A 12702-nucleotide genomic window follows, 5' to 3' on the forward strand; every position below is an offset into this window, starting at 1 on the left:
GGCTGAGAGAATTTCTCTCTGATAAATATTCCTGCCAAAGTTAGTTTTCAAGCCATGGTTCATAAATATACAGTATTCCAGCGAAAAAGTACAGAATGTCCTCCTGGGGTTGACAAGCAAAGAGTTTCATAAATAACCCTCTTGACACGTGCAAGATGTTAACATTTTTGAGGTTTTGGGCAGGGGCAGATGTGGATTTAATTGCTCCATTCGGTCTGGAGCCACAGTGGACTTGGACGTTACCTCTTGGGGGCCGATGGAAATGTTTTTCTCGGCCTGAGCTAGCTCACGTTGCTTGTCGGCACTGAGGACAAAGGCCTCTCCTCGGGCGGTTCCGGGCCGGGCCGAGCGCTGCACAGGTGAGTCGGACCAGATCGACATGCAGGGGCACTCGCACCAGGGCATCGAATAAAATGCATTTCCTTACATAAGAGAAGGGCTGAGCTTTAGAGGCGGGCTTTAGGGCTTTAGGACTCCTTTAGAGGCGGTGAGGGCCCAGCCCGGGGAAAGTTGACATGGAAGGGGGAGAACGTTCCAAAGAAGCCTCTGATTCTGATGGCATTTTTTTTTCTTTGAAATCCAGCACATTTGGGGCAGAGTCTAGTGTGGGCCAGATCAAGCACAGAGTCTAGCGGGATTTTCAGATCAAAAGCACGACTGGATCTTTAAGTAGTTGGTGGGACGGGGTGAGGTTTGTCGACAAGGGTTTCACGCTGATCCCATCACATTGCTAGGATTCCCATCTCTGAGGTCCGCTGAAGTCTATCCTAGTCATACACAGAGTGTTATCCAGGTTGAATGAATGAGGACATTACGCTCCCGAGCATCTCAATAATCATTTATATGGTGCCTTCAGATTTTCCAGGCCCTTCCACATCCACGACTGCAACTGATGCCCAGCGTAGCCCTGTGAGATAAACAGAGAGGCGCTGCCGTTCCTATTTTACAGATGGGAATGCAGAGGCCAGACGAGAGGAAGGTAACTGCATAGGGATCCCAGAGACTAAGTGACAGAACAAGGATTCGTGTCTGGGTCCCTGGCCTCTTGACACTATGTCAGTGAGTGTCTTGGTTTCTCAGGCATGCTAGGCAAGCAGCGAGCAGGAGCAGGGGGAAATGAGCTCTAGAACGGGAAGATTCTGATGGTGGGCAATGAGAAGCAGGCTCTGAGCACTGGGGACTCTGTTCTAATGGGACGCCTTAAACAGCATCTGGAAGAAAACCAGCCACGCCAGCAACCCCGCGCTCCCCCCTGTGGCTGGAGCCAGTGGCAGACATCACATGACCATAACGTTCTGAGGTGAGAAGGGCCCTTGCCGCTCTCAGTTACAGTGTATCGACAGACTGCGTGGCAGCCTGATTCTGAAGACAGCTCTGAATTCGCCTGTGAAGACAGGAGCTTTTTAAATTTTTAAAAACAGGGTGAGAAATCTCTTCACCTTCTCATTTACTAGATATATTGTATTTCTGTGCATTGACTAAAAGGGCTACATCAGTTTGCAGTGGATATTAAGATAAAGGTAATAGTAAGACTTGCTGTCACCTGACAGCTGAGCTGGGTATCAGTCCCTGAGCCAAGCACTTGATATTGCACCCATTTATCACGTGGGCTGAACTCAGGGAGGTGGAGGGGCACCAACAAGAAGTGAATTTCTTTTGCCCTCCGGATGCTGTGCTCCTGACTTCCGTACAGACCCTTGCCGGCCCCTTGATGGCTTCTTGGGCAGATCTAGCCCCTGTTTTCTCATCAGGTTAGGATATGAAAACAGGGACTGCTCTGATCATTCAAACTCAACTCAGGTATTGAATGGCCCCCTGGAGGCTGTACTAAAACTTCAACGTCCCCTCTCATTCAAAGTGCCTGCATCCCCCAACTCAGGCTAGAGGGATCTGCAGTGGCGACGGGGGAAGGTCTCTTCTTTCTTTTGTACTTGATGTTCTTTCCCGTCCCTGTGGCCAGCTGGCTTCTGTAGAGTCAGGGTGGGGGATTAAGGGCAAAAGGAACCCCTTCCAGGACTGAATTGGCCACCAATGCCCTCTTTGGCAGGTGTGTACTCGGTGGCTCTCGTGAGCAGACTTGCAACTTCTCAGAGGCCCAGATTGAACACTCAGGCTGACCTCCTATGACATTATTAGCTCTTGCCATTTGCTGAATAACATCTTTCTACTGGGGGCCCATCATGGGGGCTTAGGCCCTGCTGGCTTCTGCAGCATCCCCTTGGCCCATGGGAAACTCATGTGTTCTTGCCTTGCTGGATGGGTGGCAGGCTTTTCCCTACTGGGTCCTATCCTGGCCCGCATGTGGCATGTGGCTCCACCCACCCTCTCATCTTTTGTAATGACCAGCCTCTGTGGTCCCGGATGCCACCTAAGCCACGTCATCCTGTCCCAGCAGCCCTCCCGCTGTTCTTGGCCTTAGTCCCACGATAGCAGTGGGTCCTGGGAGTTCACTCTGATCTGACCCCAAGACCAATGCTCTTAACATGGGGCAGGAAGATGGCAAGAAAGCCGTTGGCCAAAAAGTCTGCAGAGATAGCCAAAGATAGAAGTAGGAAGAACAAGTTCTCAAATATGTGTCCTGTTTATATTTGTTTTCTTTCAAATGCTTGTCACTTGTTAGCCTAAAAACAATATCCAAAAGCCTTGATTTCAGTTGCCTGTATGCGATGGTGGGGCTGAAGCCGTTCAGTTAATTTGCATCTCATGAAAACTCAATCATGTCGGCCCTAATTGACAAGCACAAATGGATCTGGCAAAGGTGAGGGAGCCAAGTGCAAATAACAATGCCATTAGAGTTGACAACAGAAGTATGATTAAAGAATGAGCTAACCAGAGTTCCCTGTGTGATGTCAGCTCTCTCACCGATCGCCTGCACCGAGTCGGATGAATAATGATACCCAACCTGCAAACACAGATTTTTCCCTCTCACAGTGCATTCACATCTGAGTCGCTTTTTATGTGTCCCCTGCAATCAGGCATTCGGAGCCAGGACCGCATGATCGGCCCATTTTTACATAAGAAAACCGAGACCTGGGAATCCCTGAGTTCCCTGGAAGGTGAATGGCAGGTAAGGACTGGAGATCCTGTCTTCTCCCTCTGAATCCTTTGCTCAAGTGAGACGCTTCAACAGTATATTCAAAGAGGCCTCCAGGAAAGCAGATGTCCCTGGCGGCCCATGGCGCTGGGTTCCTGCTGGGCAGCTTCTGTGGGCACAGGGGAGAGCCCTTTCGCCCGCCTGAGTCTTGCTTTTGTTCCCTGTCTGCGCTCTCATGGTCTATATTCACTTCCACGCATTTTTTTTTCTTATTTAGGAGAAAGCAAAAGAAAACCAAGGGGCTGAAACCATAGAGACAAACCTGATCCCCTCCTCTCTATCCCTAGCAGGTGCACAGGGACGACCTCCCACATTCGCTTCCCCTCTGCCCACGGGGGCACGGAGAGGAGCATAATTTCAGTAGTAGTTCTTTGTGGAGCACTGACTGTGTGTGAGGTGGGAGGCTAGGAGTTTACGTGCATTTTTTCCCCTTACTCCCTTTAACCGCTGGAGAAAGAGGAACTTCGGGTCCATAGCTTCTTCCCTAAAACCTTTGAGACCAAGTGTGTGTCAGAATTCAGATGTTTGAGTTGTTAGAAAGGTAATATGGTTCACTTGTTATATATTATTCAGCCCCCTCAGCAGGGTCTGTAGCAGCGTCTTGTTATCAAACGTATTCATATTTCTGTAATGAAAAGAGAAACAGTCACAAGAGACGGATAACATGAAGGCTATAAATAGCCTCATGTCACTATAGATCCGTTTTTGCTGCCATGTCAACGTGTGCCAACCCTGGTGAGGAAACTTGCGGTTTTCAGTGCTCTCTGGATTATAGAATTGCAAATGAAGGATGGTGGGTCTGTGTTACGATGCTCACTTTACAGATGTAGATACAGAAGTTCAGAGAGTTCCCGTGACTTGTCCAAAGCGCAGGGCTGCCGAGTAGCAGAGCTCGGATGTAAGCCCAGGCCTCCTGATTCTGGTACCTGCTCCATCAACCACAAGGCTTCCATAGTACCTTTGTTCCTGGAGCCACCAGACACGATATTTGCATTAACGGGCAGCTGTAACTTCCAAGCACGGAGGGCAGGGGCAATAGAACTTTTGGAATCTCTCGATCCAGTTTTGAGAATCCGTGCAGTCGGCCACATCCGGGCACCGTCTGCTCTAAATCCTCGCTGCCAGAGGATGGCCCATGAACCAGCAACATCGGCATCACCTGGAAGCGTATTTGAAATGTAGGATCTCAGGTCTCACCCAAGACGTCTGAAGCCGAAATGCGTGTTGACAAGCTCCCCGAGTAGCTTCCTGGCACAGCCTGGTTTGAGCAGCTGTGGCCTGAGGCTCTTTTCTTGCCTAATCTCATTGACCCCCACCCTCCCGAGGACTCTGGAAGGGAGACACTGTTGCCATCCATCTTTGCTAAGAAGAGTGAGGTCCAGAGAGGTTAAATAATGTTCCCAAGGTCACACAACGGGTAGGTTCCAGACATGAGTGGGTGCTGGCCCGACTCCAGGGCTCAGGCTGTTCATCGCTACACTGTCCTTTTCCTTGCTGGCAGGAAAGGGAGGCCGAGATACGCTGCTCCTCTTGATTGGTAAGGAGAGAGATGAAACCCGAATTGCAAAGTGGTGATTCCAAAGGAGCCTTTCCCTCCGCTGTCTCCCACCTGCCCTCCCTCAGCCCCTCTATCTGACTGTAGCAGCCAGCTGACTTGTTTACACCTGTTCTCATTCTCCTCTCCTGGATACATAGTATAATTTCACTGTTGTTGTTTTTTTTTGCTGGAACATAAGCAGGTCATATGCCTTGCATCAGCCAGTGACACGTGACTGGGAGTGCTTGCATCATCCCCGGCCGGTGCATTTAAATCTCGGTGCCAGACAGAGCAGCACCCCCTGATCCCGGGCATGGTGCTCCTGGAAACACACATGGCAATGAAGCCCCCGTCAGCCTGGAGCCCTTAGTGATGATGAGAGCAGAGCCCCCACTAAACACACACTGGACGGATAACGCCGATGAGAAACAACCTATATATGTGGTGAAGCCTCTGAGATTTGGGGGGTTGTTTGTTACCCTGACATAACCTAGCTTCTCCTGGCTGACTCTCTGACTCATCTTGCTCTGCTCCGGAGGGACTGACTTACACTGCAGGAATGCCAGCCAGCAGCTCTGTGGGTGGGAGAAATGTACCTGGTTTTATGTACCCGAGCTAATAGCCGCCTTCTCTCGACGGCCTGTGAGAGTCTGTCTCTTTCTCCTGCTTTCTTTCTCGGTGCCAAATTTATTTCTGATTTGTTTTCCTTGTTGAACCTCTACAACTCCTTATTTTCCAAGGCTATTTTTAGTGGCTCTATTCTACCCTGAAGGAAATAGTTCACATCTTGGTGCCCAGGGCTTTTTTAGCTCCTTTTAATGGGAGAGGATAGCACATATCAACAATTCTTTTAGCCACCAAGTCATTTCCCCAAGAGGCTCTGAGAAGAACAAAATGTCTCCGTGGAATGAGCTTTGGATGTTCGTCTCCAACCCCCTCCTTGTGCATGACCCTTCCCGGTGTGAACAAGACTAACTTTCCAGTGCTTCCTTCCTTCCTTCTGGAGGGTAAAGCCTGTGTTCCTTAAACCTGGTGATTTTCCAGGCCTACTAGATCAGTCTTTAGGAGAGGGGCTCAAATGTCTTTGTCTTTTAGAGCTTTTTGAGTGATTTTCTATAGGCAATGTGATAACAGGTGTTTGGGAAGTCTTGGGTTGACCACGTATCCTACGCACTAAGCACATATATTTGTTGTTACTCATCCCTCCTGTTCAACAAGAAGTCAGCCCTGATCAAAAATATAATTAAAAACAACATTCCCCGTACATATTTATAGTTACTTTATTTGTAATTGCCAACCTTGGAAACAACCAAGATGTCCTTCCGTAGGTGAGTGAATCTCTGAACTGTGCTATATATGGATGATGGAATATTTATTGGTGCTAGAAAGAAGCCATGGAAAGACATAATAGAGAACCTTAAGTGCCTATTATTAAGTGATAGAAGTCAATATGAAAAGGCTACGTACTGTATGATTCCAACTCTTTGATATTTTGAAAAAGGCAAAACTACGAAGACAGTGAAAGGGCCAGTGTGTTCCAGGGGCTGGGGGGAGGGAGGGATGAATAGGCAGAACACAAAGGATTTTTTGAGCATTGTAACTATTCCGCGTGGTGATACAGTGATGGATGCGTGGCAGTATACACGTCAAACCCCACAGAACGCACAGTACCGAGAACGGGGACTACAGCCTTTGGTGATAATGAGGTGTCCGTTTAGGTTCATGGGCTGTACCACTCTGGTGGGAGCTGTTGACGGTGGTGAACACTGTGCACATACGGGGGTTGCAGGGGAGGGGGGTGGTCTATGGGAACTTTTTGTACTTTCTACTCAATTTTGCTGTGAACCTAAAAAATAAAATCTCCTGAAATGACGATAACATTCTCTTCCATGCTTCTGGAGGAAATGATGTCTTCTTGCCAGCAAGGCTGAGAGGGGATAATGAACACTCCAGTTCTTTCATGGATTTGCTATTTGCCAGTCAGTGTCTTCCATCTCACCAGGAAGGCCAGTCAGGACAAAAAGAAGGGTCAGAGTGTCGGAAGTGCTTAGGCCATGGACTGGAATAACGAGGATGTGCAAGGAAGGCCTGTTAGAGGGCAGGTCGTGACCCATGTCTTGTCCAGCAATCTGCAGCCAGACTGCTCCACTTGGCCATCTCCAGGGGATGTCAGGGAAGCGATGGCTTTCTTTCTTTCTTTTTTTTTCTCTTTGTTCTGTGGGGGCAGTGATCATTACAGCTTGTGGACACCAGGAAGGAAGTGAGGGATAATCAGGCAAAAGGGTAGCGTGTACCACGGGAGTGTCTGCACAAGTCCAAACAGAGCACGGGCAAGGAGTCAAGAAGTGCACAGAATTCAGAAGGTAGGAGACCAGAAGCCAGGCAGATAGACTGAGTGATGGATGGGAGGCAGGAGCCCCTGACCAGGGAGAAAGCCTCTTATCACCTTTCTTCTGCAGGGCGAGCCTGTAGTGGGAAATGAGACCCCAGGGTCTGGAGGTGGCCGTGATAGTGATGAACAAGTGGGGTGACCTGCCAGGAGGAGGAGGGGGTGCTCAGAGTCAAGGACGCTACTGGCTCATCACTGCAACGCGTGACCAAGAGTCAACCAGTTTCCACAACGTCCTCCGGAAGTCAGCTGCCAAACTCTGGCTCTCCCATACTGGGTAGGAGAAGAAAATGGTTAAAAGACAGGGAACTAAGTGTCTCCGTTAGGCCCCAACGTTGTCTTGTGGTTATTACCTGCAAGAAATTCCTGCCTCTTAATCCCAGGTTGGTCTATCTATCTATCTCTCTCTCTCTCTCTCTCTATCATCTATCATCTATCATCTATCTATCTATCATTTATCTATTTTTAGTCCCAGTTCTCTTTAAATTTATCAGCCGTTGAAACCTTTCCCTTTGATACAGCCTGGGAATATTTTAAGAGAGTATCTGTTGATACTTAAAATAAATAAAAACATAAGGATCAGCCTAGTTTGTGAATAGCTGTGAAAAAATAATCGCGAGTCTGGCTTGTCACAAAGGAAGCAGAAGTCCGCGGGCCTGCTGTTCAGATTGTAGAAACACACCCACGGTCATAGTAGCACTCTCATTACAATCAGAGTACATTACACTAACAATACTAGTACCTTAGTGACTGCGGAACCTAACGGCTATGGTGAAAGATTTGTTGCTGGGTGGGTCTGGCCCGGGGCAAAGTTTCTGGAGCGTCCTGTGGTTTTCCAGTTTTCCTCTGTATCGTAAACCCACCTTCAGCCCAGGAGGTGGGATAACTCACACTGCCGTGTGAACACGTCAATGTCACTGAATGCCTGTTTTAGGGGAAGTGCTCTCTAAATCATAGTTTAATGGTGGAATGAAAGTTAACTTTGCTGATGCTGGACTTTCAGGTGGGAGGAGCAGGGAGAGGGGTGGTGTTTGGGGACATGCCGACGCTGTGATATTGGGGCTTATTAGTGGCTCTTCTGCAGCCCTTGAAATGATGCTTTAACAAGTGAAAACCTTTGCAAGCTCTAAAGGCCTATCAGATACCAAACAAATGCCTTTTCTTATTACAGGTGGCCAAGAGCAGATGCTGATGCCAGGGGAAGACCAGAGGGAGCTGGAGGAGGGAAGACTGATAGGTGAGTTATTAACAATTTCCAAGTCCGTGAAGTGCGAGAGAGCAGAAGTTGAGACCCAGCTGTTCTCGACAGCCACCAAAGCCAGAAAAATGAGCGCTCATAACAGCAGGAGGAGGGAGTTAAAAAAGATATAGAACAGTATTAAGTACAGGAGGGGCTGGGAAGTACAATCCATTCACGCAGTCAGCAAACCTTGACTGAGCACCTGCTAGAAGCAGGCACTGTGCTAGGGGCTGGGAGTGGAAAGATAAGAGCCAAAGCCCCTGCTCTCAAGTGGTTCACAGAATCATGAGAGCAGGAGCCCATCAGCCCAGTCACTACCTCCCCAGATATGTGCCTTCCTCCCTGCAAATGCCTCACAGATGGTCACTGAAATAAGATGGAACCAGTAGGGAAGACAAAGAAGTCCTCAGGTATCACAGATCCTTTTCTCTCACCTGGGCTCGATGTATTGCTTTCCTGAGGCCGGAGGGCGGCCGACAGAGACGTGTGTTCAACTCAAGATGCCGCTTCTCTCTAGGCCTGATTCCCTGAAGTGCTGTTTTTGGAGAAAGGTGTCGAATTTTTGAGGAAGGCCAAGTTTAACCAGTTGGACCTGAAACTTCACGAGCCCTCCAAGTCAGGCTCACGCGTGGAGCGTTTCTATTTAATTGTAGGTTGTCGCCGCCATCCGCTGCTCCGAGAAGGCAGCACGTTACCTTCAAAGCAGGTACCGTTTTTGGAGCTGCACATTCCGACTCTTGACAACTGGAGTCAAAACAGCGCCTGGCAGCGTGACTGACAACCGCACATCGGCGAGCTGCTCCGATCGCTCCACGTGGAAAGAACTGGAAGGCTTCCACCTCCCGAGTGCCTCCACCACGAAGCGCCTCCCACAGCGTGTGCATCTGGCTGGCCGTCCGCTAGGCAGAAGCGGCATGTGGTCTGTGTGAGTCCCAGCCTTCTCCTCTCCGCGCCTGCAGAGCTGTCCCCGATTCCCTTGAAGCTCCCAGGACAACGCCCACGCAAAGGCCTTTCCACCCACGGAGCTCCTTTCTGTTGCTGGGCCTTGCTTTTTTTTCTTCTCCACAGCTCGATAAACCTTTCTCATCTCATATTTATCAAATGCAATCACAAAGGGACCACTTAATTAACAGGCTGCCATTGTGTGGGAGATGATTTGGAAGCTTACAGCCATTTAAGAAACCTCACACTGTTCCAGACGACAGAAACAGTAGGCTGCACCATCTGGGACAAAGCTTCTGCTGAAACAGACGCCAGTGTTTCCATGATTAAGAACCTAATATTATAACATCATAGTATGCTGTGCTGTTCGGTTAGCAGAGGCGGCCTCCCCAGCAAGTGTTCTCGGGCCTCGCCGGCTTGGATGCAGCCAAATCACTCCGTATCAAAATATTTGCTCTGGCAAAGGGCCCTGCTTTACACGGCTCTTGTATCTATTCCCCCATCGAGCCTGTGCAGGGTGGACACATTGAAAGAGCTTAATTAAAACTTGCCAAGGAATTTGTTGGCTGTAACCATGCACGGGGGGCGGGGGGGTGATCACTATGGGTTAGGAAGGCAACCCCAGGTGCGTTCAGAGTTCCAAGGGTTTGTTTCATGACTAACTGATCTTTCATGTGTGGATCCGAACTTTGTTTCAGAGCAAAATGCCACAATTGGCCCTCAGCCACCCTGCCTTACCTTTTTTTTTTTTTTTTTTGAAGATTGTATTTATTTATTTGACAGAGAGAGACAGCCAGCGAGAGAGGGAACACAAGCAGGGGGAGTGGGAGAGGAAGAAGCAGGCTCATAGCGGAGGAGCCTGATGTGGGGCTCGATCCCAGAATGCCGGAATCACGCCCTGAGCCGAAGGCAGACGCTTAACGACTGAGCCACCCAGGCGCCCCACCCTGTCTTACCTTAACACTAGTCTCCAACTACTTCATCCTTTGATTTCTCTTTATGGAGTACCTACTACGTGCGGGCATTGTGCTGGGCTTCACAGGAGCATGAAAAAATGAATATGATATAAATATTGCCTGTAAGAACTGAAAAAGTTTACCTGATTCCCCTAAAATACAACTGCTACTCTCTCTTCTATTTATACAAGAAACAGCTATTCATTACGGGAAATTTAGAAAACATGGTCAAGCAAAAATTTAAACATAAAAATTACCCATAATCCTCAGCGATAAGCCTCTGAGAGTGATCTTTTTTTATATTTCCTTCCGGTCTTTTTTCCCCTGCATTTTCTGCATTATATTCTATGTAAGCCGTTCCTGCTTTATTTCTTAGGCTGTTCTTAGTCTCACGTCTACATTGCCGGTGACTTCTTGTCCCCTGGGACAAGCATTTTTACTTCCTTTCTGACTATCCAAATCCTACTTTGCACTAACTTCCGGCTCTACCCTCCTCCGGGACGCTATTCTCATCCTCATTAAAAGATCACAGGATTACAGAGCTTGTCATTTGGATTTTGGTTTCTTCCCCTGAAGAAGCTGTGGACAAAGGCAAATCACTTACCTTCTCTGAGCCTCACGTGTCTCTTCATGATGATGGGGATGAGAACTTTGCAGAGTTGTGGTCAGAGTTAAATGAGGTGAGGAAAGAGCAAGGTCAGTAAGTGGAGAGTCTGTTCCTTCCCTGGTTCTCTGCACACCCAGAGCGCCTGGAGTGTGTTGCCCCCAATTTTGCCCCAGTTATAGATACTCCAACGCCTTCCATGGTTTCTAGGATACAATTCCCAATCGTCACAGTGGTTTATAACACCTGCTGACCAACCTCCTTTTGGACCAGCTCCCCCTCATTCTCCATCCCATTCACCTGACCTTCTTCCCCCAGAGGGGTATGCAGGCGCTGTTCCCTCTGCCTGGAATGCTCTTCCCTCCCATCTCTGCCTTATTACCTACTTCTCATCTTTCACATCCAGGCTTAGTTGTCACATTACTAATGCTTCTTGCCCAGGCTCTCCAGCGTAGACCAATCCTCTGCTACCTTCTCATGGTGACACATACCTGTGCCTGGGTCCTTTTTATTTATTTCTCTGGGTCTTTATAAAAAATTAATATTTTCCGTCCCAGCATCAGTCTCCATAAGAGTGAGCATCATGTCTGTTTTTGTTCTCCAGGGGATCCCTAGTGTCCATCACAGCACCTGGCACGTAGGTGCTCTGTGCATATTGTTGAAGAATTAGCGATTCTGTTTTCCAGGTGCAGGCACCAATGAATGGCAGCCTCGTAAGGACCGGGGCTGTGTCTTTGGTTCCCATGGTGCTCATAGTGGGCCACTTCGTCCCACCCCCGGCCCCAGAAAAATGATGCTGCATTAGCCTTCGTCTTGTGAGCATCTCCCTGACCTTTCGAGAGTGTCTGTAAAAGAGTCTGGATGAAGTTCTATGCCATGCATGCCACTTCTCAGACTGTTCCTCTTTCTCTCTCTCCTTTTCCTTTCAACAGCAGATCTGTCAACCAGGCCCAGCTTAAACACCTCCTCCGCTGTGAAGCCTTCCTTGGTGTCCCCTTCCCACCAGTGTGGCATCTGTGCTGCCCTCTTTGGTACAAATAGAACGGATTTCAATCTGCTCCATGTGAATATGGCTGGTGGTGTGCTGAGTTGTTAGCTGGTCTACTCTCTGGCTAAGCCCCAGGTCCTTAACACATTTCCCTTCCGGACCTGGCTCCTGCTTCCCCCCACTCTTCCTTCCTCCTTTGCCCCCACTGTTGCAGGTATACGGAATGTTTTTCAGTTCTTCAAACCTACCACGATCTCACACTTCCGGGCTTAGGCATATGCTATTCTCAGACTGAAATGCTCTTCCCTCCTCCTCTCCATCTGCCTAATTTTTCATTATCCTCCACACCTTGGCACCAAGGCTGCCTTCGCGGGGAAGCCTTCCTTGATTGCCTGGGTCAGGGTGGGTGCTCCCGATCCGTACTGTGTCTCTTGAGCACTTCTCACTCCTGGTTTTCCGTCTTCCCTGCAGGGCATGTGCTCCATGAAGGCACGGGCAAGTCAGGGTTAGTTTGCTTACCCCGCACTTATTAGGTGCTTAATAACTACTTGGTGGATGCATGAGTTGAATCTGCCTTCGTCACTGTTGTAACCTTCATTCTGCCCCCTTGCCACTGTTCTCTGCACAGAGTAGGGCTGAGAAATGTTTGTGGGGAGGGAAGGGATGGAACTGAGGTCCCCCAGGTCAGTACTTCTGGAGGTGGCATGGGAAGAGCTCCATGCCAGCAGGAACCACTCTCATCCATCTCGGTGTCACCAGCACAGGCCTGGGTATGCAGCAGGGGCCCTACATTGTCAAATTACAGTTGTATGGCATATATTGAGAGACTTGGTTGTACCACTCAGGGCACTTCTGGGGAGTCCCTTTCCCTCTCTGGCCTCAGTTTCTGGATCTGCAAAGTGGGATTTTGAGGGTCAAGTGAATAGAAATCCACAGAGTTAGGACCTAGAGC

The 12702-nt window shown here is 49.0% G+C and overlaps 1 long non-coding RNA gene across 1 annotated transcript; it reads left to right on the forward strand.

Annotated features, from left to right (window-relative positions):
• The first annotated feature begins 261 nt into the window (after positions 1 to 261).
• On the forward strand, positions 262 to 8259 carry LOC148108847 (uncharacterized). Its single transcript, XR_015726811.1, has 3 exons — positions 262 to 359; positions 2976 to 3067; positions 8192 to 8259. It is a non-coding gene; the product is annotated as an uncharacterized LOC148108847 (long non-coding RNA).
• The last annotated feature ends 4443 nt before the right edge of the window (positions 8260 to 12702 follow it).

This window comes from Ursus americanus, chromosome 15, assembly GCF_024610735.1.
Source record: "Ursus americanus isolate L20-20 chromosome 15, mUrsAme1.1.p, whole genome shotgun sequence".
Lineage (NCBI taxonomy): Eukaryota > Metazoa > Chordata > Mammalia > Carnivora > Ursidae > Ursus > Ursus americanus.